The sequence below is a fragment of the Rhinoderma darwinii genome, unplaced genomic scaffold (genome assembly GCF_050947455.1).
Source record: "Rhinoderma darwinii isolate aRhiDar2 unplaced genomic scaffold, aRhiDar2.hap1 Scaffold_444, whole genome shotgun sequence".
NCBI classification, from domain to species: Eukaryota; Metazoa; Chordata; class Amphibia; order Anura; family Rhinodermatidae; genus Rhinoderma; species Rhinoderma darwinii.
Window position 1 is genome coordinate 101,487 of NW_027463895.1, and position 27,455 is coordinate 128,941.

General features: G+C 47.8%; 19 non-coding genes across 19 annotated transcripts; all 19 read right to left on the reverse strand.

Moving 5' to 3' along the window:
• Nucleotides 1-436: 436 nt before the first annotated feature.
• LOC142715470 (U2 spliceosomal RNA) lies at nt 437-627 on the reverse strand. Its single transcript, XR_012870838.1, has one exon. It is a non-coding gene; the product is annotated as a U2 spliceosomal RNA (small nuclear RNA).
• A 1,284-nt stretch (nt 628-1,911) lies between these two features.
• Nucleotides 1,912-2,102, reverse strand: LOC142715472 (U2 spliceosomal RNA). The gene has a single exon (XR_012870839.1). It is a non-coding gene; the product is annotated as a U2 spliceosomal RNA (small nuclear RNA).
• A 1,284-nt stretch (nt 2,103-3,386) lies between these two features.
• Nucleotides 3,387-3,577, reverse strand: LOC142715473 (U2 spliceosomal RNA). Its single transcript, XR_012870840.1, has one exon. It is a non-coding gene; the product is annotated as a U2 spliceosomal RNA (small nuclear RNA).
• Nucleotides 3,578-4,861: 1,284 nt separating this feature from the next.
• Nucleotides 4,862-5,052, reverse strand: LOC142715474 (U2 spliceosomal RNA). The gene has a single exon (XR_012870841.1). It is a non-coding gene; the product is annotated as a U2 spliceosomal RNA (small nuclear RNA).
• A 1,284-nt stretch (nt 5,053-6,336) lies between these two features.
• On the reverse strand, nt 6,337-6,527 carry LOC142715475 (U2 spliceosomal RNA). The gene has a single exon (XR_012870842.1). It is a non-coding gene; the product is annotated as a U2 spliceosomal RNA (small nuclear RNA).
• A 1,288-nt stretch (nt 6,528-7,815) lies between these two features.
• LOC142715476 (U2 spliceosomal RNA) lies at nt 7,816-8,006 on the reverse strand. The gene has a single exon (XR_012870843.1). It is a non-coding gene; the product is annotated as a U2 spliceosomal RNA (small nuclear RNA).
• Nucleotides 8,007-9,298: 1,292 nt separating this feature from the next.
• LOC142715477 (U2 spliceosomal RNA) lies at nt 9,299-9,489 on the reverse strand. The gene has a single exon (XR_012870844.1). It is a non-coding gene; the product is annotated as a U2 spliceosomal RNA (small nuclear RNA).
• Nucleotides 9,490-10,769: 1,280 nt separating this feature from the next.
• On the reverse strand, nt 10,770-10,960 carry LOC142715479 (U2 spliceosomal RNA). The gene has a single exon (XR_012870846.1). It is a non-coding gene; the product is annotated as a U2 spliceosomal RNA (small nuclear RNA).
• Nucleotides 10,961-12,232: 1,272 nt separating this feature from the next.
• On the reverse strand, nt 12,233-12,423 carry LOC142715480 (U2 spliceosomal RNA). Its single transcript, XR_012870847.1, has one exon. It is a non-coding gene; the product is annotated as a U2 spliceosomal RNA (small nuclear RNA).
• A 1,254-nt stretch (nt 12,424-13,677) lies between these two features.
• On the reverse strand, nt 13,678-13,868 carry LOC142715481 (U2 spliceosomal RNA). Its single transcript, XR_012870848.1, has one exon. It is a non-coding gene; the product is annotated as a U2 spliceosomal RNA (small nuclear RNA).
• A 1,288-nt stretch (nt 13,869-15,156) lies between these two features.
• Nucleotides 15,157-15,347, reverse strand: LOC142715483 (U2 spliceosomal RNA). The gene has a single exon (XR_012870849.1). It is a non-coding gene; the product is annotated as a U2 spliceosomal RNA (small nuclear RNA).
• Nucleotides 15,348-16,651: 1,304 nt separating this feature from the next.
• LOC142715484 (U2 spliceosomal RNA) lies at nt 16,652-16,842 on the reverse strand. Its single transcript, XR_012870850.1, has one exon. It is a non-coding gene; the product is annotated as a U2 spliceosomal RNA (small nuclear RNA).
• Nucleotides 16,843-18,130: 1,288 nt separating this feature from the next.
• Nucleotides 18,131-18,321, reverse strand: LOC142715485 (U2 spliceosomal RNA). The gene has a single exon (XR_012870851.1). It is a non-coding gene; the product is annotated as a U2 spliceosomal RNA (small nuclear RNA).
• Nucleotides 18,322-19,629: 1,308 nt separating this feature from the next.
• LOC142715486 (U2 spliceosomal RNA) lies at nt 19,630-19,820 on the reverse strand. Its single transcript, XR_012870852.1, has one exon. It is a non-coding gene; the product is annotated as a U2 spliceosomal RNA (small nuclear RNA).
• Nucleotides 19,821-21,124: 1,304 nt separating this feature from the next.
• On the reverse strand, nt 21,125-21,315 carry LOC142715487 (U2 spliceosomal RNA). The gene has a single exon (XR_012870853.1). It is a non-coding gene; the product is annotated as a U2 spliceosomal RNA (small nuclear RNA).
• A 1,284-nt stretch (nt 21,316-22,599) lies between these two features.
• On the reverse strand, nt 22,600-22,790 carry LOC142715488 (U2 spliceosomal RNA). Its single transcript, XR_012870854.1, has one exon. It is a non-coding gene; the product is annotated as a U2 spliceosomal RNA (small nuclear RNA).
• A 1,276-nt stretch (nt 22,791-24,066) lies between these two features.
• Nucleotides 24,067-24,257, reverse strand: LOC142715489 (U2 spliceosomal RNA). Its single transcript, XR_012870855.1, has one exon. It is a non-coding gene; the product is annotated as a U2 spliceosomal RNA (small nuclear RNA).
• Nucleotides 24,258-25,529: 1,272 nt separating this feature from the next.
• On the reverse strand, nt 25,530-25,720 carry LOC142715491 (U2 spliceosomal RNA). Its single transcript, XR_012870857.1, has one exon. It is a non-coding gene; the product is annotated as a U2 spliceosomal RNA (small nuclear RNA).
• A 1,292-nt stretch (nt 25,721-27,012) lies between these two features.
• On the reverse strand, nt 27,013-27,203 carry LOC142715492 (U2 spliceosomal RNA). Its single transcript, XR_012870858.1, has one exon. It is a non-coding gene; the product is annotated as a U2 spliceosomal RNA (small nuclear RNA).
• Nucleotides 27,204-27,455: the final 252 nt, after the last annotated feature.

Here is a 27,455-nt window from a genome sequence, read left to right on the forward strand (position 1 = left end):
CAGGTAGGTCCATTGTGGCGGGCAGGCGAGCGGGCGGGCTGCTTTATTGGCTGTTTGCTGTTCCCCTACTCCACTCCACTATTTGACTGTTGTGCTGCATCAATCAATCAATCAATCAATCAATCAATCAATCAATCAGTGGCTGGCTCAGGTGCAGCTCTTTAACTTACCTAAAAGGGAGGGCGGAGAGAAGACAAGGAAGGTGAATGAGGTGTTCCAATGTGAAATGCCGGAAACACAGAAACACAGACGACACACAACAAGAGGTGGCAATCTATTCATTAATTGCATTTAATCAATGAGCTCATTATCACTCATGCATTGTCCAACAGGTGTTGAAATAATGGGATTAAAAGGGGAGATCCCTTCAGAAAGACAGAAACAATAGCAAAGACAAAAAACACTTTTGGAATCTGCTTTTAGTCAACACATAAGGAAAGGGTGCACCGGTCCTGGAAATACTGCAATACCAGGTCAATGCGTGGAGTGGACAGAGCAAGCTCTATTTCCATCTCCCTGTTCTAAAAATCCATTTAATATATGGTCCCCAGATAGGGGACGTATCAGATATTAAACTGATAAGAACAGATACTACACTTGATCTTAGCCAAAAGGCCGAGAAGCGATAACCCGAACGGGCCGCGCGTTGCCCGAGCCTGCCCGATACTGCTGTTCAGCCCTTGCAGCGATTCAGCCTACTTCTAGGCAATTCCATGGGGCCCTGCAGGCTCACACACTCACAGCTACACGGGAGGTGAATAAAGGCCGGAGAGGAAGCCAGACAGGATTTGCTTCTTTTGCTTGCACCACAATGCAGTGCTGAAAGAGGAGGAATCTACATAAAAACGCCTTCCTGGCAACGCCCAAATGCCCTGCTGCCATGCAGATAAACACTGGCAGCGGCAGCAAGTGCATGCCCACAGCCACCCCTTGTTCCTTCACACCTTGTATCAGCTGTAATCCAGTCCAGTCCAGTGCTGCCTGCTGAGCAGCACTGACCAACACTGCCTGGGCCCAGGCTTTTATCTCTGAGGCCCCATTATGATGTCAGAAAGCTGGCTCTGGAATCCTGAGGGCTCCACTATGACACGTGCAAAGTTCCGTCTGAACTTTATATAAGACGGTGAGGCTCAGTCAGTCACTCAGTGTTGCCTGAGAGGGCAACACTGCAACAGCCGGCCGCCAGGCTGTCTTTTTTTTGCACAGCTAGTTGCCTCCAGGAGGCCACAAGAGGGAGACAAGGGACTGCAAAATGGAAAATAGGCATCCACCAACTTTACAGACAACTTCTCCTTGCTCCTACAACCTCCATCCTTGCACAGTTTGTTATTCTTCTAGGTAACATAGTAACAAATCCAAATTGCTGCTCTCTTTGTAGGCAAGCAAGGCTTTGTTGCAACTGCAATTCTTACTTCTTCTTGAAATGTAGGGACGACAGTACATTCCATCACATCCATCTAGTGTACACAGGTAGGTCCATTGTGGCGGGCAGGCGAGCGGGCGGGCTGCTTTATTGGCTGTTTGCTGTTCCCCTACTCCACTCCACTATTTGACTGTTGTGCTGCATCAATCAATCAATCAATCAATCAATCAATCAATCAATCAATCAATCAGTGGCTGGCTCAGGTGCAGCTCTTTAACTTACCTAAAAGGGAGGGCGGAGAGAAGACAAGGAAGGTGAATGAGGTGTTCCAATGTGAAATGCCGGAAACACAGAAACACAGACGACACACAACAAGAGGTGGCAATCTATTCATTAATTGCATTTAATCAATGAGCTCATTATCACTCATGCATTGTCCAACAGGTGTTGAAATAATGGGATTAAAAGGGGAGATCCCTTCAGAAAGACAGAAACAATAGCAAAGACAAAAAACACTTTTGGAATCTGCTTTTAGTCAACACATAAGGAAAGGGTGCACCGGTCCTGGAAATACTGCAATACCAGGTCAATGCGTGGAGTGGACAGAGCAAGCTCTATTTCCATCTCCCTGTTCTAAAAATCCATTTAATATATGGTCCCCAGATAGGGGACGTATCAGATATTAAACTGATAAGAACAGATACTACACTTGATCTTAGCCAAAAGGCCGAGAAGCGATAACCCGAACGGGCCGCGCGTTGCCCGAGCCTGCCCGATACTGCTGTTCAGCCCTTGCAGCGATTCAGCCTACTTCTAGGCAATTCCATGGGGCCCTGCAGGCTCACACACTCACAGCTACACGGGAGGTGAATAAAGGCCGGAGAGGAAGCCAGACAGGATTTGCTTCTTTTGCTTGCACCACAATGCAGTGCTGAAAGAGGAGGAATCTACATAAAAACGCCTTCCTGGCAACGCCCAAATGCCCTGCTGCCATGCAGATAAACACTGGCAGCGGCAGCAAGTGCATGCCCACAGCCACCCCTTGTTCCTTCACACCTTGTATCAGCTGTAATCCAGTCCAGTCCAGTGCTGCCTGCTGAGCAGCACTGACCAACACTGCCTGGGCCCAGGCTTTTATCTCTGAGGCCCCATTATGATGTCAGAAAGCTGGCTCTGGAATCCTGAGGGCTCCACTATGACACGTGCAAAGTTCCGTCTGAACTTTATATAAGACGGTGAGGCTCAGTCAGTCACTCAGTGTTGCCTGAGAGGGCAACACTGCAACAGCCGGCCGCCAGGCTGTCTTTTTTTTGCACAGCTAGTTGCCTCCAGGAGGCCACAAGAGGGAGACAAGGGACTGCAAAATGGAAAATAGGCATCCACCAACTTTACAGACAACTTCTCCTTGCTCCTACAACCTCCATCCTTGCACAGTTTGTTATTCTTCTAGGTAACATAGTAACAAATCCAAATTGCTGCTCTCTTTGTAGGCAAGCAAGGCTTTGTTGCAACTGCAATTCTTACTTCTTCTTGAAATGTAGGGACGACAGTACATTCCATCACATCCATCTAGTGTACACAGGTAGGTCCATTGTGGCGGGCAGGCGAGCGGGCGGGCTGCTTTATTGGCTGTTTGCTGTTCCCCTACTCCACTCCACTATTTGACTGTTGTGCTGCATCAATCAATCAATCAATCAATCAATCAATCAATCAATCAATCAATCAGTGGCTGGCTCAGGTGCAGCTCTTTAACTTACCTAAAAGGGAGGGCGGAGAGAAGACAAGGAAGGTGAATGAGGTGTTCCAATGTGAAATGCCGGAAACACAGAAACACAGACGACACACAACAAGAGGTGGCAATCTATTCATTAATTGCATTTAATCAATGAGCTCATTATCACTCATGCATTGTCCAACAGGTGTTGAAATAATGGGATTAAAAGGGGAGATCCCTTCAGAAAGACAGAAACAATAGCAAAGACAAAAAACACTTTTGGAATCTGCTTTTAGTCAACACATAAGGAAAGGGTGCACCGGTCCTGGAAATACTGCAATACCAGGTCAATGCGTGGAGTGGACAGAGCAAGCTCTATTTCCATCTCCCTGTTCTAAAAATCCATTTAATATATGGTCCCCAGATAGGGGACGTATCAGATATTAAACTGATAAGAACAGATACTACACTTGATCTTAGCCAAAAGGCCGAGAAGCGATAACCCGAACGGGCCGCGCGTTGCCCGAGCCTGCCCGATACTGCTGTTCAGCCCTTGCAGCGATTCAGCCTACTTCTAGGCAATTCCATGGGGCCCTGCAGGCTCACACACTCACAGCTACACGGGAGGTGAATAAAGGCCGGAGAGGAAGCCAGACAGGATTTGCTTCTTTTGCTTGCACCACAATGCAGTGCTGAAAGAGGAGGAATCTACATAAAAATGCCTTCCTGGCAACGCCCAAATGCCCTGCTGCCATGCAGATAAACACTGGCAGCGGCAGCAAGTGCATGCCCACAGCCACCCCTTGTTCCTTCACACCTTGTATCAGCTGTAATCCAGTCCAGTCCAGTGCTGCCTGCTGAGCAGCACTGACCAACACTGCCTGGGCCCAGGCTTTTATCTCTGAGGCCCCATTATGATGTCAGAAAGCTGGCTCTGGAATCCTGAGGGCTCCACTATGACACGTGCAAAGTTCCGTCTGAACTTTATATAAGACGGTGAGGCTCAGTCAGTCACTCAGTGTTGCCTGAGAGGGCAACACTGCAACAGCCGGCCGCCAGGCTGTCTTTTTTTTGCACAGCTAGTTGCCTCCAGGAGGCCACAAGAGGGAGACAAGGGACTGCAAAATGGAAAATAGGCATCCACCAACTTTACAGACAACTTCTCCTTGCTCCTACAACCTCCATCCTTGCACAGTTTGTTATTCTTCTAGGTAACATAGTAACAAATCCAAATTGCTGCTCTCTTTGTAGGCAAGCAAGGCTTTGTTGCAACTGCAATTCTTACTTCTTCTTGAAATGTAGGGACAACAGTACATTCCATCACATCCATCTAGTGTACACAGGTAGGTCCATTGTGGCGGGCAGGCGAGCGGGCGGGCTGCTTTATTGGCTGTTTGCTGTTCCCCTACTCCACTCCACTATTTGACTGTTGTGCTGCATCAATCAATCAATCAATCAATCAATCAATCAATCAATCAATCAATCAGTGGCTGGCTCAGGTGCAGCTCTTTAACTTACCTAAAAGGGAGGGCGGAGAGAAGACAAGGAAGGTGAATGAGGTGTTCCAATGTGAAATGCCGGAAACACAGAAACACAGACGACACACAACAAGAGGTGGCAATCTATTCATTAATTGCATTTAATCAATGAGCTCATTATCACTCATGCATTGTCCAACAGGTGTTGAAATAATGGGATTAAAAGGGGAGATCCCTTCAGAAAGACAGAAACAATAGCAAAGACAAAAAACACTTTTGGAATCTGCTTTTAGTCAACACATAAGGAAAGGGTGCACCGGTCCTGGAAATACTGCAATACCAGGTCAATGCGTGGAGTGGACAGAGCAAGCTCTATTTCCATCTCCCTGTTCTAAAAATCCATTTAATATATGGTCCCCAGATAGGGGACGTATCAGATATTAAACTGATAAGAACAGATACTACACTTGATCTTAGCCAAAAGGCCGAGAAGCGATAACCCGAACGGGCCGCGCGTTGCCCGAGCCTGCCCGATACTGTTGTTCAGCCCTTGCAGCGATTCAGCCTACTTCTAGGCAATTCCATGGGGCCCTGCAGGCTCACACACTCACAGCTACACGGGAGGTGAATAAAGGCCGGAGAGGAAGCCAGACAGGATTTGCTTCTTTTGCTTGCACCACAATGCAGTGCTGAAAGAGGAGGAATCTACATAAAAACGCCTTCCTGGCAACGCCCAAATGCCCTGCTGCCATGCAGATAAACACTGGCAGCGGCAGCAAGTGCATGCCCACAGCCACCCCTTGTTCCTTCACACCTTGTATCAGCTGTAATCCAGTCCAGTCCAGTGCTGCCTGCTGAGCAGCACTGACCAACACTGCCTGGGCCCAGGCTTTTATCTCTGAGGCCCCATTATGATGTCAGAAAGCTGGCTCTGGAATCCTGAGGGCTCCACTATGACACGTGCAAAGTTCCGTCTGAACTTTATATAAGACGGTGAGGCTCAGTCAGTCACTCAGTGTTGCCTGAGAGGGCAACACTGCAACAGCCGGCCGCCAGGCTGTCTTTTTTTTGCACAGCTAGTTGCCTCCAGGAGGCCACAAGAGGGAGACAAGGGACTGCAAAATGGAAAATAGGCATCCACCAACTTTACAGACAACTTCTCCTTGCTCCTACAACCTCCATCCTTGCACAGTTTGTTATTCTTCTAGGTAACATAGTAACAAATCCAAATTGCTGCTCTCTTTGTAGGCAAGCAAGGCTTTGTTGCAACTGCAATTCTTACTTCTTCTTGAAATGTAGGGACGACAGTACATTCCATCACATCCATCTAGTGTACACAGGTAGGTCCATTGTGGCGGGCAGGCGAGCGGGCGGGCTGCTTTATTGGCTGTTTGCTGTTCCCCTACTCCACTCCACTATTTGACTGTTGTGCTGCATCAATCAATCAATCAATCAATCAATCAATCAATCAATCAATCAATCAGTGGCTGGCTCAGGTGCAGCTCTTTAACTTACCTAAAAGGGAGGGCGGAGAGAAGACAAGGAAGGTGAATGAGGTGTTCCAATGTGAAATGCCGGAAACACAGAAACACGGACGACACACAACAAGAGGTGGCAATCTATTCATTAATTGCATTTAATCAATGAGCTCATTATCACTCATGCATTGTCCAACAGGTGTTGAAATAATGGGATTAAAAGGGGATATCCCTTCAGAAAGACAGAAACAATAGCAAAGACAAAAAACACTTTTGGAATCTGCTTTTAGTCAACACATAAGGAAAGGGTGCACCGGTCCTGGAAATACTGCAATACCAGGTCAATGCGTGGAGTGGACAGAGCAAGCTCTATTTCCATCTCCCTGTTCTAAAAATCCATTTAATATATGGTCCCCAGATAGGGGACGTATCAGATATTAAACTGATAAGAACAGATACTACACTTGATCTTAGCCAAAAGGCCGAGAAGCGATAACCCGAACGGGCCGCGCGTTGCCCGAGCCTGCCCGATACTGCTGTTCAGCCCTTGCAGCGATTCAGCCTACTTCTAGGCAATTCCATGGGGCCCTGCAGGCTCACACACTCACAGCTACACGGGAGGTGAATAAAGGCCGGAGAGGAAGCCAGACAGGATTTGCTTCTTTTGCTTGCACCACAATGCAGTGCTGAAAGAGGAGGAATCTACATAAAAACGCCTTCCTGGCAACGCCCAAATGCCCTGCTGCCATGCAGATAAACACTGGCAGCGGCAGCAAGTGCATGCCCACAGCCACCCCTTGTTCCTTCACACCTTGTATCAGCTGTAATCCAGTCCAGTCCAGTGCTGCCTGCTGAGCAGCACTGACCAACACTGCCTGGGCCCAGGCTTTTATCTCTGAGGCCCCATTATGATGTCAGAAAGCTGGCTCTGGAATCCTGAGGGCTCCACTATGACACGTGCAAAGTTCCGTCTGAACTTTATATAAGACGGTGAGGCTCAGTCAGTCACTCAGTGTTGCCTGAGAGGGCAACACTGCAACAGCCGGCCGCCAGGCTGTCTTTTTTTTGCACAGCTAGTTGCCTCCAGGAGGCCACAAGAGGGAGACAAGGGACTGCAAAATGGAAAATAGGCATCCACCAACTTTACAGACAACTTCTCCTTGCTCCTACAACCTCCATCCTTGCACAGTTTGTTATTCTTCTAGGTAACATAGTAACAAATCCAAATTGCTGCTCTCTTTGTAGGCAAGCAAGGCTTTGTTGCAACTGCAATTCTTACTTCTTCTTGAAATGTAGGGACGACAGTACATTCCATCACATCCATCTAGTGTACACAGGTAGGTCCATTGTGGCGGGCAGGCGAGCGGGCGGGCTGCTTTATTGGCTGTTTGCTGTTCCCCTACTCCACTCCACTATTTGACTGTTGTGCTGCATCAATCAATCAATCAATCAATCAATCAATCAATCAATCAATCAATCAATCAGTGGCTGGCTCAGGTGCAGCTCTTTAACTTACCTAAAAGGGAGGGCGGAGAGAAGACAAGGAAGGTGAATGAGGTGTTCCAATGTGAAATGCCGGAAACACAGAAACACAGACGACACACAACAAGAGGTGGCAATCTATTCATTAATTGCATTTAATCAATGAGCTCATTATCACTCATGCATTGTCCAACAGGTGTTGAAATAATGGGATTAAAAGGGGAGATCCCTTCAGAAAGACAGAAACAATAGCAAAGACAAAAAACACTTTTGGAATCTGCTTTTAGTCAACACATAAGGAAAGGGTGCACCGGTCCTGGAAATACTGCAATACCAGGTCAATGCGTGGAGTGGACAGAGCAAGCTCTATTTCCATCTCCCTGTTCTAAAAATCCATTTAATATATGGTCCCCAGATAGGGGACGTATCAGATATTAAACTGATAAGAACAGATACTACACTTGATCTTAGCCAAAAGGCCGAGAAGCGATAACCCGAACGGGCCGCGCGTTGCCCGAGCCTGCCCGATACTGCTGTTCAGCCCTTGCAGCGATTCAGCCTACTTCTAGGCAATTCCATGGGGCCCTGCAGGCTCACACACTCACAGCTACACGGGAGGTGAATAAAGGCCGGAGAGGAAGCCAGACAGGATTTGCTTCTTTTGCTTGCACCACAATGCAGTGCTGAAAGAGGAGGAATCTACATAAAAACGCCTTCCTGGCAACGCCCAAATGCCCTGCTGCCATGCAGATAAACACTGGCAGCGGCAGCAAGTGCATGCCCACAGCCACCCCTTGTTCCTTCACACCTTGTATCAGCTGTAATCCAGTCCAGTCCAGTGCTGCCTGCTGAGCAGCACTGACCAACACTGCCTGGGCCCAGGCTTTTATCTCTGAGGCCCCATTATGATGTCAGAAAGCTGGCTCTGGAATCCTGAGGGCTCCACTATGACACGTGCAAAGTTCCGTCTGAACTTTATATAAGACGGTGAGGCTCAGTCAGTCACTCAGTGTTGCCTGAGAGGGCAACATTGCAACAGCCGGCCGCCAGGCTGTCTTTTTTTTGCACAGCTAGTTGCCTCCAGGAGGCCACAAGAGGGAGACAAGGGACTGCAAAATGGAAAATAGGCATCCACCAACTTTACAGACAACTTCTCCTTGCTCCTACAACCTCCATCCTTGCACAGTTTGTTATTCTTCTAGGTAACATAGTAACAAATCCAAATTGCTGCTCTCTTTGTAGGCAAGCAAGGCTTTGTTGCAACTGCAATTCTTACTTCTTCTTGAAATGTAGGGACGACAGTACATTCCATCACATCCATCTAGTGTACACAGGTAGGTCCATTGTGGCGGGCAGGCGAGCGGGCGGGCTGCTTTATTGGCTGTTTGCTGTTCCCCTACTCCACTCCACTATTTGACTGTTGTGCTGCATCAATCAATCAATCAATCAATCAATCAATCAATCAATCAATCAATCAATCAATCAGTGGCTGGCTCAGGTGCAGCTCTTTAACTTACCTAAAAGGGAGGGCGGAGAGAAGACAAGGAAGGTGAATGAGGTGTTCCAATGTGAAATGCCGGAAACACAGAAACACAGACGACACACAACAAGAGGTGGCAATCTATTCATTAATTGCATTTAATCAATGAGCTCATTATCACTCATGCATTGTCCAACAGGTGTTGAAATAATGGGATTAAAAGGGGAGATCCCTTCAGAAAGACAGAAACAATAGCAAAGACAAAAAACACTTTTGGAATCTGCTTTTAGTCAACACATAAGGAAAGGGTGCACCGGTCCTGGAAATACTGCAATACCAGGTCAATGCGTGGAGTGGACAGAGCAAGCTCTATTTCCATCTCCCTGTTCTAAAAATCCATTTAATATATGGTCCCCAGATAGGGGACGTATCAGATATTAAACTGATAAGAACAGATACTACACTTGATCTTAGCCAAAAGGCCGAGAAGCGATAACCCGAACGGGCCGCGCGTTGCCCGAGCCTGCCCGATACTGCTGTTCAGCCCTTGCAGCGATTCAGCCTACTTCTAGGCAATTCCATGGGGCCCTGCAGGCTCACACACTCACAGCTACACGGGAGGTGAATAAAGGCCGGAGAGGAAGCCAGACAGGATTTGCTTCTTTTGCTTGCACCACAATGCAGTGCTGAAAGAGGAGGAATCTACATAAAAACGCCTTCCTGGCAACGCCCAAATGCCCTGCTGCCATGCAGATAAACACTGGCAGCGGCAGCAAGTGCATGCCCACAGCCACCCCTTGTTCCTTCACACCTTGTATCAGCTGTAATCCAGTCCAGTCCAGTGCTGCCTGCTGAGCAGCACTGACCAACACTGCCTGGGCCCAGGCTTTTATCTCTGAGGCCCCATTATGATGTCAGAAAGCTGGCTCTGGAATCCTGAGGGCTCCACTATGACACGTGCAAAGTTCCGTCTGAACTTTATATAAGACGGTGAGGCTCAGTCAGTCACTCAGTGTTGCCTGAGAGGGCAACACTGCAACAGCCGGCCGCCAGGCTGTCTTTTTTTTGCACAGCTAGTTGCCTCCAGGAGGCCACAAGAGGGAGACAAGGGACTGCAAAATGGAAAATAGGCATCCACCAACTTTACAGACAACTTCTCCTTGCTCCTACAACCTCCATCCTTGCACAGTTTGTTATTCTTCTAGGTAACATAGTAACAAATCCAAATTGCTGCTCTCTTTGTAGGCAAGCAAGGCTTTGTTGCAACTGCAATTCTTACTTCTTCTTGAAATGTAGGGACGACAGTACATTCCATCACATCCATCTAGTGTACACAGGTAGGTCCATTGTGGCGGGCAGGCGAGCGGGCGGGCTGCTTTATTGGCTGTTTGCTGTTCCCCTACTCCACTCCACTATTTGACTGTTGTGCTGCATCAATCAATCAATCAATCAATCAATCAATCAATCAATCAATCAGTGGCTGGCTCAGGTGCAGCTCTTTAACTTACCTAAAAGGGAGGGCGGAGAGAAGACAAGGAAGGTGAATGAGGTGTTCCAATGTGAAATGCCGGAAACACAGAAACACAGACGACACACAACAAGAGGTGGCAATCTATTCATTAATTGCATTTAATCAATGAGCTCATTATCACTCATGCATTGTCCAACAGGTGTTGAAATAATGGGATTAAAAGGGGAGATCCCTTCAGAAAGACAGAAACAATAGCAAAGACAAAAAACACTTTTGGAATCTGCTTTTAGTCAACACATAAGGAAAGGGTGCACCGGTCCTGGAAATACTGCAATACCAGGTCAATGCGTGGAGTGGACAGAGCAAGCTCTATTTCCATCTCCCTGTTCTAAAAATCCATTTAATATATGGTCCCCAGATAGGGGACGTATCAGATATTAAACTGATAAGAACAGATACTACACTTGATCTTAGCCAAAAGGCCGAGAAGCGATAACCCGAACGGGCCGCGCGTTGCCCGAGCCTGCCCGATACTGCTGTTCAGCCCTTGCAGCGATTCAGCCTACTTCTAGGCAATTCCATGGGGCCCTGCAGGCTCACACACTCACAGCTACACGGGAGGTGAATAAAGGCCGGAGAGGAAGCCAGACAGGATTTGCTTCTTTTGCTTGCACCACAATGCAGTGCTGAAAGAGGAGGAATCTACATAAAAACGCCTTCCTGGCAACGCCCAAATGCCCTGCTGCCATGCAGATAAACACTGGCAGCGGCAGCAAGTGCATGCCCACAGCCACCCCTTGTTCCTTCACACCTTGTATCAGCTGTAATCCAGTCCAGTCCAGTGCTGCCTGCTGAGCAGCACTGACCAACACTGCCTGGGCCCAGGCTTTTATCTCTGAGGCCCCATTATGATGTCAGAAAGCTGGCTCTGGAATCCTGAGGGCTCCACTATGACACGTGCAAAGTTCCGTCTGAACTTTATATAAGACGGTGAGGCTCAGTCAGTCACTCAGTGTTGCCTGAGAGGGCAACACTGCAACAGCCGGCCGCCAGGCTGTCTTTGTTTTGCACAGCTAGTTGCCTCCAGGAGGCCACAAGAGGGAGACAAGGGACTGCAAAATGGAAAATAGGCATCCACCAACTTTACAGACAACTTCTCCTTGCTCCTACAACCTCCATCCTTGCACAGTTTGTTATTCTTCTAGGTAACATAGTAACAAATCCAAATTGCTGCTCTCTTTGTAGGCAAGCAAGGCTTTGTTGCAACTGCAATTCTTACTTCTTCTTGAAATGTAGGGACGACAGTACATTCCATCACATCCATCTAGTGTACACAGGTAGGTCCATTGTGGCGGGCAGGCGAGCGGGCGGGCTGCTTTATTGGCTGTTTGCTGTTCCCCTACTCCACTCCACTATTTGACTGTTGTGCTGCATCAATCAATCAATCAATCAATCAATCAATCAATCAGTGGCTGGCTCAGGTGCAGCTCTTTAACTTACCTAAAAGGGAGGGCGGAGAGAAGACAAGGAAGGTGAATGAGGTGTTCCAATGTGAAATGCCGGAAACACAGAAACACAGACGACACACAACAAGAGGTGGCAATCTATTCATTAATTGCATTTAATCAATGAGCTCATTATCACTCATGCATTGTCCAACAGGTGTTGAAATAATGGGATTAAAAGGGGAGATCCCTTCAGAAAGACAGAAACAATAGCAAAGACAAAAAACACTTTTGGAATCTGCTTTTAGTCAACACATAAGGAAAGGGTGCACCGGTCCTGGAAATACTGCAATACCAGGTCAATGCGTGGAGTGGACAGAGCAAGCTCTATTTCCATCTCCCTGTTCTAAAAATCCATTTAATATATGGTCCCCAGATAGGGGACGTATCAGATATTAAACTGATAAGAACAGATACTACACTTGATCTTAGCCAAAAGGCCGAGAAGCGATAACCCGAACGGGCCGCGCGTTGCCCGAGCCTGCCCGATACTGCTGTTCAGCCCTTGCAGCGATTCAGCCTACTTCTAGGCAATTCCATGGGGCCCTGCAGGCTCACACACTCACAGCTACACGGGAGGTGAATAAAGGCCGGAGAGGAAGCCAGACAGGATTTGCTTCTTTTGCTTGCACCACAATGCAGTGCTGAAAGAGGAGGAATCTACATAAAAACGCCTTCCTGGCAACGCCCAAATGCCCTGCTGCCATGCAGCGCAGCAAGTGCATGCCCACAGCCACCCCTTGTTCCTTCACACCTTGTATCAGCTGTAATCCAGTCCAGTCCAGTGCTGCCTGCTGAGCAGCACTGACCAACACTGCCTGGGCCCAGGCTTTTATCTCTGAGGCCCCATTATGATGTCAGAAAGCTGGCTCTGGAATCCTGAGGGCTCCACTATGACACGTGCAAAGTTCCGTCTGAACTTTATATAAGACGGTGAGGCTCAGTCAGTCACTCAGTGTTGCCTGAGAGGGCAACACTGCAACAGCCGGCCGCCAGGCTGTCTTTTTTTTTGCACAGCTAGTTGCCTCCAGGAGGCCACAAGAGGGAGACAAGGGACTGCAAAATGGAAAATAGGCATCCACCAACTTTACAGACAACTTCTCCTTGCTCCTACAACCTCCATCCTTGCACAGTTTGTTATTCTTCTAGGTAACATAGTAACAAATCCAAATTGCTGCTCTCTTTGTAGGCAAGCAAGGCTTTGTTGCAACTGCAATTCTTACTTCTTCTTGAAATGTAGGGACGACAGTACATTCCATCACATCCATCTAGTGTACACAGGTAGGTCCATTGTGGCGGGCAGGCGAGCGGGCGGGCTGCTTTATTGGCTGTTTGCTGTTCCCCTACTCCACTCCACTATTTGACTGTTGTGCTGCATCAATCAATCAATCAATCAATCAATCAATCAGTGGCTGGCTCAGGTGCAGCTCTTTAACTTACCTAAAAGGGAGGGCGGAGAGAAGACAAGGAAGGTGAATGAGGTGTTCCAATGTGAAATGCCGGAAACACAGAAACACAGACGACACACAACAAGAGGTGGCAATCTATTCATTAATTGCATTTAATCAATGAGCTCATTATCACTCATGCATTGTCCAACAGGTGTTGAAATAATGGGATTAAAAGGGGAGATCCCTTCAGAAAGACAGAAACAATAGCAAAGACAAAAAACACTTTTGGAATCTGCTTTTAGTCAACACATAAGGAAAGGGTGCACCGGTCCTGGAAATACTGCAATACCAGGTCAATGCGTGGAGTGGACAGAGCAAGCTCTATTTCCATCTCCCTGTTCTAAAAATCCATTTAATATATGGTCCCCAGATAGGGGACGTATCAGATATTAAACTGATAAGAACAGATACTACACTTGATCTTAGCCAAAAGGCCGAGAAGCGATAACCCGAACGGGCCGCGCGTTGCCCGAGCCTGCCCGATACTGCTGTTCAGCCCTTGCAGCGATTCAGCCTACTTCTAGGCAATTCCATGGGGCCCTGCAGACTCACACACTCACAGCTACACGGGAGGTGAATAAAGGCCGGAGAGGAAGCCAGACAGGATTTGCTTCTTTTGCTTGCACCACAATGCAGTGCTGAAAGAGGAGGAATCTACATAAAAACGCCTTCCTGGCAACGCCCAAATGCCCTGCTGCCATGCAGATAAACACTGGCAGCGGCAGCAAGTGCATGCCCACAGCCACCCCTTGTTCCTTCACACCTTGTATCAGCTGTAATCCAGTCCAGTCCAGTGCTGCCTGCTGAGCAGCACTGACCAACACTGCCTGGGCCCAGGCTTTTATCTCTGAGGCCCCATTATGATGTCAGAAAGCTGGCTCTGGAATCCTGAGGGCTCCACTATGACACGTGCAAAGTTCCGTCTGAACTTTATATAAGACGGTGAGGCTCAGTCAGTCACTCAGTGTTGCCTGAGAGGGCAACACTGCAACAGCCGGCCGCCAGGCTGTCTTTTTTTTGCACAGCTAGTTGCCTCCAGGAGGCCACAAGAGGGAGACAAGGGACTGCAAAATGGAAAATAGGCATCCACCAACTTTACAGACAACTTCTCCTTGCTCCTACAACCTCCATCCTTGCACAGTTTGTTATTCTTCTAGGTAACATAGTAACAAATCCAAATTGCTGCTCTCTTTGTAGGCAAGCAAGGCTTTGTTGCAACTGCAATTCTTACTTCTTCTTGAAATGTAGGGACGACAGTACATTCCATCACATCCATCTAGTGTACACAGGTAGGTCCATTGTGGCGGGCAGGCGAGCGGGCGGGCTGCTTTATTGGCTGTTTGCTGTTCCCCTACTCCACTCCACTATTTGACTGTTGTGCTGCATCAATCAATCAATCAATCAATCAATCAATCAATCAATCAATCAATCAATCAGTGGCTGGCTCAGGTGCAGCTCTTTAACTTACCTAAAAGGGAGGGCGGAGAGAAGACAAGGAAGGTGAATGAGGTGTTCCAATGTGAAATGCCGGAAACACAGAAACACAGACGACACACAACAAGAGGTGGCAATCTATTCATTAATTGCATTTAATCAATGAGCTCATTATCACTCATGCATTGTCCAACAGGTGTTGAAATAATGGGATTAAAAGGGGAGATCCCTTCAGAAAGACAGAAACAATAGCAAAGACAAAAAACACTTTTGGAATCTGCTTTTAGTCAACACATAAGGAAAGGGTGCACCGGTCCTGGAAATACTGCAATACCAGGTCAATGCGTGGAGTGGACAGAGCAAGCTCTATTTCCATCTCCCTGTTCTAAAAATCCATTTAATATATGGTCCCCAGATAGGGGACGTATCAGATATTAAACTGATAAGAACAGATACTACACTTGATCTTAGCCAAAAGGCCGAGAAGCGATAACCCGAACGGGCCGCGCGTTGCCCGAGCCTGCCCGATACTGCTGTTCAGCCCTTGCAGCGATTCAGCCTACTTCTAGGCAATTCCATGGGGCCCTGCAGGCTCACACACTCACAGCTACACGGGAGGTGAATAAAGGCCGGAGAGGAAGCCAGACAGGATTTGCTTCTTTTGCTTGCACCACAATGCAGTGCTGAAAGAGGAGGAATCTACATAAAAATGCCTTCCTGGCAACGCCCAAATGCCCTGCTGCCATGCAGATAAACACTGGCAGCGGCAGCAAGTGCATGCCCACAGCCACCCCTTGTTCCTTCACACCTTGTATCAGCTGTAATCCAGTCCAGTCCAGTGCTGCCTGCTGAGCAGCACTGACCAACACTGCCTGGGCCCAGGCTTTTATCTCTGAGGCCCCATTATGATGTCAGAAAGCTGGCTCTGGAATCCTGAGGGCTCCACTATGACACGTGCAAAGTTCCGTCTGAACTTTATATAAGACGGTGAGGCTCAGTCAGTCACTCAGTGTTGCCTGAGAGGGCAACACTGCAACAGCCGGCCGCCAGGCTGTCTTTTTTTTGCACAGCTAGTTGCCTCCAGGAGGCCACAAGAGGGAGACAAGGGACTGCAAAATGGAAAATAGGCATCCACCAACTTTACAGACAACTTCTCCTTGCTCCTACAACCTCCATCCTTGCACAGTTTGTTATTCTTCTAGGTAACATAGTAACAAATCCAAATTGCTGCTCTCTTTGTAGGAAAGCAAGGCTTTGTTGCAACTGCAATTCTTACTTCTTCTTGAAATGTAGGGACAACAGTACATTCCATCACATCCATCTAGTGTACACAGGTAGGTCCATTGTGGCGGGCAGGCGAGCGGGCGGGCTGCTTTATTGGCTGTTTGCTGTTCCCCTACTCCACTCCACTATTTGACTGTTGTGCTGCATCAATCAATCAATCAATCAATCAATCAATCAATCAATCAATCAATCAATCAATCAATCAATCAATCAGTGGCTGGCTCAGGTGCAGCTCTTTAACTTACCTAAAAGGGAGGGCGGAGAGAAGACAAGGAAGGTGAATGAGGTGTTCCAATGTGAAATGCCGGAAACACAGAAACACAGACGACACACAACAAGAGGTGGCAATCTATTCATTAATTGCATTTAATCAATGAGCTCATTATCACTCATGCATTGTCCAACAGGTGTTGAAATAATGGGATTAAAAGGGGAGATCCCTTCAGAAAGACAGAAACAATAGCAAAGACAAAAAACACTTTTGGAATCTGCTTTTAGTCAACACATAAGGAAAGGGTGCACCGGTCCTGGAAATACTGCAATACCAGGTCAATGCGTGGAGTGGACAGAGCAAGCTCTATTTCCATCTCCCTGTTCTAAAAATCCATTTAATATATGGTCCCCAGATAGGGGACGTATCAGATATTAAACTGATAAGAACAGATACTACACTTGATCTTAGCCAAAAGGCCGAGAAGCGATAACCCGAACGGGCCGCGCGTTGCCCGAGCCTGCCCGATACTGTTGTTCAGCCCTTGCAGCGATTCAGCCTACTTCTAGGCAATTCCATGGGGCCCTGCAGGCTCACACACTCACAGCTACACGGGAGGTGAATAAAGGCCGGAGAGGAAGCCAGACAGGATTTGCTTCTTTTGCTTGCACCACAATGCAGTGCTGAAAGAGGAGGAATCTACATAAAAACGCCTTCCTGGCAACGCCCAAATGCCCTGCTGCCATGCAGATAAACACTGGCAGCGGCAGCAAGTGCATGCCCACAGCCACCCCTTGTTCCTTCACACCTTGTATCAGCTGTAATCCAGTCCAGTCCAGTGCTGCCTGCTGAGCAGCACTGACCAACACTGCCTGGGCCCAGGCTTTTATCTCTGAGGCCCCATTATGATGTCAGAAAGCTGGCTCTGGAATCCTGAGGGCTCCACTATGACACGTGCAAAGTTCCGTCTGAACTTTATATAAGACGGTGAGGCTCAGTCAGTCACTCAGTGTTGCCTGAGAGGGCAACACTGCAACAGCCGGCCGCCAGGCTGTCTTTTTTTTGCACAGCTAGTTGCCTCCAGGAGGCCACAAGAGGGAGACAAGGGACTGCAAAATGGAAAATAGGCATCCACCAACTTTACAGACAACTTCTCCTTGCTCCTACAACCTCCATCCTTGCACAGTTTGTTATTCTTCTAGGTAACATAGTAACAAATCCAAATTGCTGCTCTCTTTGTAGGCAAGCAAGGCTTTGTTGCAACTGCAATTCTTACTTCTTCTTGAAATGTAGGGACGACAGTACATTCCATCACATCCATCTAGTGTACACAGGTAGGTCCATTGTGGCGGGCAGGCGAGCGGGCGGGCTGCTTTATTGGCTGTTTGCTGTTCCCCTACTCCACTCCACTATTTGACTGTTGTGCTGCATCAATCAATCAATCAATCAATCAATCAATCAATCAATCAATCAATCAATCAGTGGCTGGCTCAGGTGCAGCTCTTTAACTTACCTAAAAGGGAGGGCGGAGAGAAGACAAGGAAGGTGAATGAGGTGTTCCAATGTGAAATGCCGGAAACACAGAAACACGGACGACACACAACAAGAGGTGGCAATCTATTCATTAATTGCATTTAATCAATGAGCTCATTATCACTCATGCATTGTCCAACAGGTGTTGAAATAATGGGATTAAAAGGGGAGATCCCTTCAGAAAGACAGAAACAATAGCAAAGACAAAAAACACTTTTGGAATCTGCTTTTAGTCAACACATAAGGAAAGGGTGCACCGGTCCTGGAAATACTGCAATACCAGGTCAATGCGTGGAGTGGACAGAGCAAGCTCTATTTCCATCTCCCTGTTCTAAAAATCCATTTAATATATGGTCCCCAGATAGGGGACGTATCAGATATTAAACTGATAAGAACAGATACTACACTTGATCTTAGCCAAAAGGCCGAGAAGCGATAACCCGAACGGGCCGCGCGTTGCCCGAGCCTGCCCGATACTGCTGTTCAGCCCTTGCAGCGATTCAGCCTACTTCTAGGCAATTCCATGGGGCCCTGCAGGCTCACACACTCACAGCTACACGGGAGGTGAATAAAGGCCGGAGAGGAAGCCAGACAGGATTTGCTTCTTTTGCTTGCACCACAATGCAGTGCTGAAAGAGGAGGAATCTACATAAAAACGCCTTCCTGGCAACGCCCAAATGCCCTGCTGCCATGCAGATAAACACTGGCAGCGGCAGCAAGTGCATGCCCACAGCCACCCCTTGTTCCTTCACACCTTGTATCAGCTGTAATCCAGTCCAGTCCAGTGCTGCCTGCTGAGCAGCACTGACCAACACTGCCTGGGCCCAGGCTTTTATCTCTGAGGCCCCATTATGATGTCAGAAAGCTGGCTCTGGAATCCTGAGGGCTCCACTATGACACGTGCAAAGTTCCGTCTGAACTTTATATAAGACGGTGAGGCTCAGTCAGTCACTCAGTGTTGCCTGAGAGGGCAACACTGCAACAGCCGGCCGCCAGGCTGTCTTTTTTTTGCACAGCTAGTTGCCTCCAGGAGGCCACAAGAGGGAGACAAGGGACTGCAAAATGGAAAATAGGCATCCACCAACTTTACAGACAACTTCTCCTTGCTCCTACAACCTCCATCCTTGCACAGTTTGTTATTCTTCTAGGTAACATAGTAACAAATCCAAATTGCTGCTCTCTTTGTAGGCAAGCAAGGCTTTGTTGCAACTGCAATTCTTACTTCTTCTTGAAATGTAGGGACGACAGTACATTCCATCACATCCATCTAGTGTACACAGGTAGGTCCATTGTGGCGGGCAGGCGAGCGGGCGGGCTGCTTTATTGGCTGTTTGCTGTTCCCCTACTCCACTCCACTATTTGACTGTTGTGCTGCATCAATCAATCAATCAATCAATCAATCAATCAATCAATCAATCAATCAATCAATCAATCAATCAATCAATCAGTGGCTGGCTCAGGTGCAGCTCTTTAACTTACCTAAAAGGGAGGGCGGAGAGAAGACAAGGAAGGTGAATGAGGTGTTCCAATGTGAAATGCCGGAAACACAGAAACACAGACGACACACAACAAGAGGTGGCAATCTATTCATTAATTGCATTTAATCAATGAGCTCATTATCACTCATGCATTGTCCAACAGGTGTTGAAATAATGGGATTAAAAGGGGAGATCCCTTCAGAAAGACAGAAACAATAGCAAAGACAAAAAACACTTTTGGAATCTGCTTTTAGTCAACACATAAGGAAAGGGTGCACCGGTCCTGGAAATACTGCAATACCAGGTCAATGCGTGGAGTGGACAGAGCAAGCTCTATTTCCATCTCCCTGTTCTAAAAATCCATTTAATATATGGTCCCCAGATAGGGGACGTATCAGATATTAAACTGATAAGAACAGATACTACACTTGATCTTAGCCAAAAGGCCGAGAAGCGATAACCCGAACGGGCCGCGCGTTGCCCGAGCCTGCCCGATACTGCTGTTCAGCCCTTGCAGCGATTCAGCCTACTTCTAGGCAATTCCATGGGGCCCTGCAGGCTCACACACTCACAGCTACACGGGAGGTGAATAAAGGCCGGAGAGGAAGCCAGACAGGATTTGCTTCTTTTGCTTGCACCACAATGCAGTGCTGAAAGAGGAGGAATCTACATAAAAACGCCTTCCTGGCAACGCCCAAATGCCCTGCTGCCATGCAGATAAACACTGGCAGCGGCAGCAAGTGCATGCCCACAGCCACCCCTTGTTCCTTCACACCTTGTATCAGCTGTAATCCAGTCCAGTCCAGTGCTGCCTGCTGAGCAGCACTGACCAACACTGCCTGGGCCCAGGCTTTTATCTCTGAGGCCCCATTATGATGTCAGAAAGCTGGCTCTGGAATCCTGAGGGCTCCACTATGACACGTGCAAAGTTCCGTCTGAACTTTATATAAGACGGTGAGGCTCAGTCAGTCACTCAGTGTTGCCTGAGAGGGCAACACTGCAACAGCCGGCCGCCAGGCTGTCTTTTTTTTGCACAGCTAGTTGCCTCCAGGAGGCCACAAGAGGGAGACAAGGGACTGCAAAATGGAAAATAGGCATCCACCAACTTTACAGACAACTTCTCCTTGCTCCTACAACCTCCATCCTTGCACAGTTTGTTATTCTTCTAGGTAACATAGTAACAAATCCAAATTGCTGCTCTCTTTGTAGGCAAGCAAGGCTTTGTTGCAACTGCAATTCTTACTTCTTCTTGAAATGTAGGGACGACAGTACATTCCATCACATCCATCTAGTGTACACAGGTAGGTCCATTGTGGCGGGCAGGCGAGCGGGCGGGCTGCTTTATTGGCTGTTTGCTGTTCCCCTACTCCACTCCACTATTTGACTGTTGTGCTGCATCAATCAATCAATCAATCAATCAATCAATCAATCAATCAATCAATCAATCAATCAATCAATCAATCAGTGGCTGGCTCAGGTGCAGCTCTTTAACTTACCTAAAAGGGAGGGCGGAGAGAAGACAAGGAAGGTGAATGAGGTGTTCCAATGTGAAATGCCGGAAACACAGAAACACAGACGACACACAACAAGAGGTGGCAATCTATTCATTAATTGCATTTAATCAATGAGCTCATTATCACTCATGCATTGTCCAACAGGTGTTGAAATAATGGGATTAAAAGGGGAGATCCCTTCAGAAAGACAGAAACAATAGCAAAGACAAAAAACACTTTTGGAATCTGCTTTTAGTCAACACATAAGGAAAGGGTGCACCGGTCCTGGAAATACTGCAATACCAGGTCAATGCGTGGAGTGGACAGAGCAAGCTCTATTTCCATCTCCCTGTTCTAAAAATCCATTTAATATATGGTCCCCAGATAGGGGACGTATCAGATATTAAACTGATAAGAACAGATACTACACTTGATCTTAGCCAAAAGGCCGAGAAGCGATAACCCGAACGGGCCGCGCGTTGCCCGAGCCTGCCCGATACTGCTGTTCAGCCCTTGCAGCGATTCAGCCTACTTCTAGGCAATTCCATGGGGCCCTGCAGGCTCACACACTCACAGCTACACGGGAGGTGAATAAAGGCCGGAGAGGAAGCCAGACAGGATTTGCTTCTTTTGCTTGCACCACAATGCAGTGCTGAAAGAGGAGGAATCTACATAAAAACGCCTTCCTGGCAACGCCCAAATGCCCTGCTGCCATGCAGATAAACACTGGCAGCGGCAGCAAGTGCATGCCCACAGCCACCCCTTGTTCCTTCACACCTTGTATCAGCTGTAATCCAGTCCAGTCCAGTGCTGCCTGCTGAGCAGCACTGACCAACACTGCCTGGGCCCAGGCTTTTATCTCTGAGGCCCCATTATGATGTCAGAAAGCTGGCTCTGGAATCCTGAGGGCTCCACTATGACACGTGCAAAGTTCCGTCTGAACTTTATATAAGACGGTGAGGCTCAGTCAGTCACTCAGTGTTGCCTGAGAGGGCAACACTGCAACAGCCGGCCGCCAGGCTGTCTTTTTTTTGCACAGCTAGTTGCCTCCAGGAGGCCACAAGAGGGAGACAAGGGACTGCAAAATGGAAAATAGGCATCCACCAACTTTACAGACAACTTCTCCTTGCTCCTACAACCTCCATCCTTGCACAGTTTGTTATTCTTCTAGGTAACATAGTAACAAATCCAAATTGCTGCTCTCTTTGTAGGCAAGCAAGGCTTTGTTGCAACTGCAATTCTTACTTCTTCTTGAAATGTAGGGACGACAGTACATTCCATCACATCCATCTAGTGTACACAGGTAGGTCCATTGTGGCGGGCAGGCGAGCGGGCGGGCTGCTTTATTGGCTGTTTGCTGTTCCCCTACTCCACTCCACTATTTGACTGTTGTGCTGCATCAATCAATCAATCAATCAATCAATCAATCAATCAATCAATCAATCAGTGGCTGGCTCAGGTGCAGCTCTTTAACTTACCTAAAAGGGAGGGCGGAGAGAAGACAAGGAAGGTGAATGAGGTGTTCCAATGTGAAATGCCGGAAACACAGAAACACAGACGACACACAACAAGAGGTGGCAATCTATTCATTAATTGCATTTAATCAATGAGCTCATTATCACTCATGCATTGTCCAACAGGTGTTGAAATAATGGGATTAAAAGGGGAGATCCCTTCAGAAAGACAGAAACAATAGCAAAGACAAAAAACACTTTTGGAATCTGCTTTTAGTCAACACATAAGGAAAGGGTGCACCGGTCCTGGAAATACTGCAATACCAGGTCAATGCGTGGAGTGGACAGAGCAAGCTCTATTTCCATCTCCCTGTTCTAAAAATCCATTTAATATATGGTCCCCAGATAGGGGACGTATCAGATATTAAACTGATAAGAACAGATACTACACTTGATCTTAGCCAAAAGGCCGAGAAGCGATAACCCGAACGGGCCGCGCGTTGCCCGAGCCTGCCCGATACTGCTGTTCAGCCCTTGCAGCGATTCAGCCTACTTCTAGGCAATTCCATGGGGCCCTGCAGGCTCACACACTCACAGCTACACGGGAGGTGAATAAAGGCCGGAGAGGAAGCCAGACAGGATTTGCTTCTTTTGCTTGCACCACAATGCAGTGCTGAAAGAGGAGGAATCTACATAAAAACGCCTTCCTGGCAACGCCCAAATGCCCTGCTGCCATGCAGATAAACACTGGCAGCGGCAGCAAGTGCATGCCCACAGCCACCCCTTGTTCCTTCACACCTTGTATCAGCTGTAATCCAGTCCAGTCCAGTGCTGCCTGCTGAGCAGCACTGACCAACACTGCCTGGGCCCAGGCTTTTATCTCTGAGGCCCCATTATGATGTCAGAAAGCTGGCTCTGGAATCCTGAGGGCTCCACTATGACACGTGCAAAGTTCCGTCTGAACTTTATATAAGACGGTGAGGCTCAGTCAGTCACTCAGTGTTGCCTGAGAGGGCAACACTGCAACAGCCGGCCGCCAGGCTGTCTTTTTTTTGCACAGCTAGTTGCCTCCAGGAGGCCACAAGAGGGAGACAAGGGACTGCAAAATGGAAAATAGGCATCCACCAACTTTACAGACAACTTCTCCTTGCTCCTACAACCTCCATCCTTGCACAGTTTGTTATTCTTCTAGGTAACATAGTAACAAATCCAAATTGCTGCTCTCTTTGTAGGCAAGCAAGGCTTTGTTGCAACTGCAATTCTTACTTCTTCTTGAAATGTAGGGACGACAGTACATTCCATCACATCCATCTAGTGTACACAGGTAGGTCCATTGTGGCGGGCAGGCGAGCGGGCGGGCTGCTTTATTGGCTGTTTGCTGTTCCCCTACTCCACTCCACTATTTGACTGTTGTGCTGCATCAATCAATCAATCAATCAATCAATCAATCAATCAATCAGTGGCTGGCTCAGGTGCAGCTCTTTAACTTACCTAAAAGGGAGGGCGGAGAGAAGACAAGGAAGGTGAATGAGGTGTTCCAATGTGAAATGCCGGAAACACAGAAACACAGACGACACACAACAAGAGGTGGCAATCTATTCATTAATTGCATTTAATCAATGAGCTCATTATCACTCATGCATTGTCCAACAGGTGTTGAAATAATGGGATTAAAAGGGGAGATCCCTTCAGAAAGACAGAAACAATAGCAAAGACAAAAAACACTTTTGGAATCTGCTTTTAGTCAACACATAAGGAAAGGGTGCACCGGTCCTGGAAATACTGCAATACCAGGTCAATGCGTGGAGTGGACAGAGCAAGCTCTATTTCCATCTCCCTGTTCTAAAAATCCATTTAATATATGGTCCCCAGATAGGGGACGTATCAGATATTAAACTGATAAGAACAGATACTACACTTGATCTTAGCCAAAAGGCCGAGAAGCGATAACCCGAACGGGCCGCGCGTTGCCCGAGCCTGCCCGATACTGCTGTTCAGCCCTTGCAGCGATTCAGCCTACTTCTAGGCAATTCCATGGGGCCCTGCAGGCTCACACACTCACAGCTACACGGGAGGTGAATAAAGGCCGGAGAGGAAGCCAGACAGGATTTGCTTCTTTTGCTTGCACCACAATGCAGTGCTGAAAGAGGAGGAATCTACATAAAAACGCCTTCCTGGCAACGCCCAAATGCCCTGCTGCCATGCAGATAAACACTGGCAGCGGCAGCAAGTGCATGCCCACAGCCACCCCTTGTTCCTTCACACCTTGTATCAGCTGTAATCCAGTCCAGTCCAGTGCTGCCTGCTGAGCAGCACTGACCAACACTGCCTGGGCCCAGGCTTTTATCTCTGAGGCCCCATTATGATGTCAGAAAGCTGGCTCTGGAATCCTGAGGGCTCCACTATGACACGTGCAAAGTTCCGTCTGAACTTTATATAAGACGGTGAGGCTCAGTCAGTCACTCAGTGTTGCCTGAGAGGGCAACACTGCAACAGCCGGCCGCCAGGCTGTCTTTTTTTTGCACAGCTAGTTGCCTCCAGGAGGCCACAAGAGGGAGACAAGGGACTGCAAAATGGAAAATAGGCATCCACCAACTTTACAGACAACTTCTCCTTGCTCCTACAACCTCCATCCTTGCACAGTTTGTTATTCTTCTAGGTAACATAGTAACAAATCCAAATTGCTGCTCTCTTTGTAGGCAAGCAAGGCTTTGTTGCAACTGCAATTCTTACTTCTTCTTGAAATGTAGGGACGACAGTACATTCCATCACATCCATCTAGTGTACACAGGTAGGTCCATTGTGGCGGGCAGGCGAGCGGGCGGGCTGCTTTATTGGCTGTTTGCTGTTCCCCTACTCCACTCCACTATTTGACTGTTGTGCTGCATCAATCAATCAATCAATCAATCAATCAATCAATCAGTGGCTGGCTCAGGTGCAGCTCTTTAACTTACCTAAAAGGGAGGGCGGAGAGAAGACAAGGAAGGTGAATGAGGTGTTCCAATGTGAAATGCCGGAAACACAGAAACACAGACGACACACAACAAGAGGTGGCAATCTATTCATTAATTGCATTTAATCAATGAGCTCATTATCACTCATGCATTGTCCAACAGGTGTTGAAATAATGGGATTAAAAGGGGAGATCCCTTCAGAAAGACAGAAACAATAGCAAAGACAAAAAACACTTTTGGAATCTGCTTTTAGTCAACACATAAGGAAAGGGTGCACCGGTCCTGGAAATACTGCAATACCAGGTCAATGCGTGGAGTGGACAGAGCAAGCTCTATTTCCATCTCCCTGTTCTAAAAATCCATTTAATATATGGTCCCCAGATAGGGGACGTATCAGATATTAAACTGATAAGAACAGATACTACACTTGATCTTAGCCAAAAGGCCGAGAAGCGATAACCCGAACGGGCCGCGCGTTGCCCGAGCCTGCCCGATACTGCTGTTCAGCCCTTGCAGCGATTCAGCCTACTTCTAGGCAATTCCATGGGGCCCTGCAGGCTCACACACTCACAGCTACACGGGAGGTGAATAAAGGCCGGAGAGGAAGCCAGACAGGATTTGCTTCTTTTGCTTGCACCACAATGCAGTGCTGAAAGAGGAGGAATCTACATAAAAACGCCTTCCTGGCAACGCCCAAATGCCCTGCTGCCATGCAGATAAACACTGGCAGCGGCAGCAAGTGCATGCCCACAGCCACCCCTTGTTCCTTCACACCTTGTATCAGCTGTAATCCAGTCCAGTCCAGTGCTGCCTGCTGAGCAGCACTGACCAACACTGCCTGGGCCCAGGCTTTTATCTCTGAGGCCCCATTATGATGTCAGAAAGCTGGCTCTGGAATCCTGAGGGCTCCACTATGACACGTGCAAAGTTCCGTCTGAACTTTATATAAGACGGTGAGGCTCAGTCAGTCACTCAGTGTTGCCTGAGAGGGCAACACTGCAACAGCCGGCCGCCAGGCTGTCTTTTTTTTGCACAGCTAGTTGCCTCCAGGAGGCCACAAGAGGGAGACAAGGGACTGCAAAATGGAAAATAGGCATCCACCAACTTTACAGACAACTTCTCCTTGCTCCTACAACCTCCATCCTTGCACAGTTTGTTATTCTTCTAGGTAACATAGTAACAAATCCAAATTGCTGCTCTCTTTGTAGGCAAGCAAGGCTTTGTTGCAACTGCAATTCTTACTTCTTCTTGAAATGTAGGGACGACAGTACATTCCATCACATCCATCTAGTGTACACAGGTAGGTCCATTGTGGCGGGCAGGCGAGCGGGCGGGCTGCTTTATTGGCTGTTTGCTGTTCCCCTACTCCACTCCACTATTTGACTGTTGTGCTGCATCAATCAATCAATCAATCAATCAATCAATCAATCAATCAATCAATCAATCAATCAGTGGCTGGCTCAGGTGCAGCTCTTTAACTTACCTAAAAGGGAGGGCGGAGAGAAGACAAGGAAGGTGAATGAGGTGTTCCAATGTGAAATGCCGGAAACACAGAAACACAGACGACACACAACAAGAGGTGGCAATCTATTCATTAATTGCATTTAATCAATGAGCTCATTATCACTCATGCATTGTCCAACAGGTGTTGAAATAATGGGATTAAAAGGGGAGATCCCTTCAGAAAGACAGAAACAATAGCAAAGACAAAAAACACTTTTGGAATCTGCTTTTAGTCAACACATAAGGAAAGGGTGCACCGGTCCTGGAAATACTGCAATACCAGGTCAATGCGTGGAGTGGACAGAGCAAGCTCTATTTCCATCTCCCTGTTCTAAAAATCCATTTAATATATGGTCCCCAGATAGGGGACGTATCAGATATTAAACTGATAAGAACAGATACTACACTTGATCTTAGCCAAAAGGCCGAGAAGCGATAACCCGAACGGGCCGCGCGTTGCCCGAGCCTGCCCGATACTGCTGTTCAGCCCTTGCAGCGATTCAGCCTACTTCTAGGCAATTCCATGGGGCCCTGCAGGCTCACACACTCACAGCTACACGGGAGGTGAATAAAGGCCGGAGAGGAAGCCAGACAGGATTTGCTTATTTTGCTTGCACCACAATGCAGTGCTGAAAGAGGAGGAATCTACATAAAAACGCCTTCCTGGCAACGCCCAAATGCCCTGCTGC